Here is a 2,201-nt window from a genome sequence, read left to right as displayed (position 1 = left end):
CCCCCCCCCCCCCCCCCGCCCCTGTCCGCGAGCGCCCAGTCGGATGGGAGGAGAGGGTGTCTTGAGGGCCCTTAATGGCCGAGTCCAAGGCCCTGTTTTCAAATGCGGTCCTGTTTCGAGGCCCTGCGGGGAGAGCTTTCCCATTGGAATTTTGAAGGAACACTTGCCGCCGCCGCCGCCGCCGCCGCCGCCGCGGGCCTTTGAACATAGTAGGGTGTTTTCAGTGCAGGCACCTTGTCCCCACTTTCTGCTGCTGATTGAGTCTGCATTACAAAACCTCCTGGAACTTCCCCGCCTTCTGATCTCCCCACACCCCTCCCCCGCTGGGACGGCCTCTGCAGGGGAGGGGGGTGGCGGTAAGGGGGCAGAGGGTTAAGTAGTTTCGAGACTGTGAAGCAACTTTGAAAACACTTAATCGTTAAGTTAATGAAGTTAAGTGTTAAGAAAGATTAATAGGACACTCATCCCCCCCGCCCCCGCCCCCCGCCCAGAACTGAACATTTGGAAAAACACACACCTTTGCTAGTATTAAATTTTTTTAAGGATTGGGTTTGTTTTTTTAAAATATATTTTATTTATTTTTTACAGAGAGGAAGGGAGAGGGATAGAGAGTTAGATACATCGATGAGAGAGAAACATCAATCAGTTGCCTCCTGCACACTCCCTACTGGGGATGTGCCCACAATCAAGGTACGTGCCCTTGACGGGAATCGAACCTGGGACGCTTGAGTCCGCAGGCTGATGCTCTATCCACTGAGCCAAACCGGTTAGGGCAAGGATTGGGTTTTAAATTAAGTTTGTTTTTTCTGTTAATATAAGAAACATTCAAACTGGTAAAGAATTTTTGTGAGTTTATTTGAGCCAAAGTGTCAACAGTTTCCAGAAACAGAATCTCAATGTATTGAAATGATGCTCCTTTTCCGGAGAAAGGCAATTCTCACCCACTTTTATAAATTATCCTCAAAGGAGGACCCGCCAGTGCAGTGGTTCTCAACCTTCCTAATGCCACGACCCCCAATTTCATTGTTACAAATTGAACATAATTAAAGCATAGTGATTAATCACAAAAACAATATGTAGAAAAAAACCACAATATGTAATTATATACACTGGGGCCTTGACTTACGAATTTAATTCGTTCCATGACGGAGCTCGTAACTCAAATTACTCGTATGTCAAATCAATTTTCACCATTACAATGAATTGAAATGCCATTAATCCGTTCCGGACACCCAAAAAACGAAGTTTTGCAAAATAACTGCAAGCACAAATGCGAGCACAACACTGATGCTTCAACTAAGAGCTAACCGCTTACAGTGAACGAGTGGGACACGTGATGCTGGGCTGATGTTGTGGCGTTCACCGTGACGTTCGCTGTGCCAACTAGCGGTGGGATATCCAAAGCTGGCTTGTAACCGAATTTTAGCTCGCAACTCAAAGCAAAAAATCAGCCGAGAGACGGCTCATATCTCGAAAAACTCGTTAGTCGGGACCCTCGTAAGTCAAGGCCCCACTGTATGTGTTTTCCGATGGTCTTAGACAACCCCTGTGAAAGGGTTGTTTGATCCCCAAAGGGATCACGACCCACAGGTTGAGAACTGCTGCGCTGGTGGGTTACTGGAATTCCATTGGTGGTAGGTTAGGGAGTGGGAGAAAGCAAAGGGGCAGGGGCCTCTGGGATTGGATGAAATGAAGTGATAAGACATACTAATCTTGCATAGGTGGGTACAGAATAGTTAACAGTAACAATGAACACGATAACAAGAACAGTGAGGGAGTTTGTGGTATCCCAGGTGCATTGGTTGTGCCCTGAGGGGTCTGGATAAAGAGAAGTTACGAGTTACCCTGACACCCCAAAGTCATGTTATCATAGATGCAAAAACACAATAGGCTCAGTTAAGATCAAAGTTGATCTTCTTCTGGGAAGCTTAGGACATGATTACCCACCATACACTTCCTTTAAAAAAAAAACCTACTTATGTAAAAACCCTGGGTGTAACATCATGGCCAGAACCACGACCAACTGGAAGGAAGTCCTGCAGGCAGGGGTCTCTTGGAAACGGCTGCGCCCTCCCCCAGCTGTTTCCTGGAGGCTGAGTTTTCAGGCAGGAACCCGCCCTCAGAGCAGAGCCTGGAAGCGAAATGACTTGTAATGGATCTATTATTGAAGCTACCTTTGGAAATACTGTATAGATCCGTGT

Source organism: Myotis davidii, unplaced genomic scaffold (assembly GCF_000327345.1).
Source record: "Myotis davidii unplaced genomic scaffold, ASM32734v1 scaffold1121, whole genome shotgun sequence".
Lineage (NCBI taxonomy): Eukaryota > Metazoa > Chordata > Mammalia > Chiroptera > Vespertilionidae > Myotis > Myotis davidii.
This window is presented reverse-complemented; position numbering follows the sequence as displayed.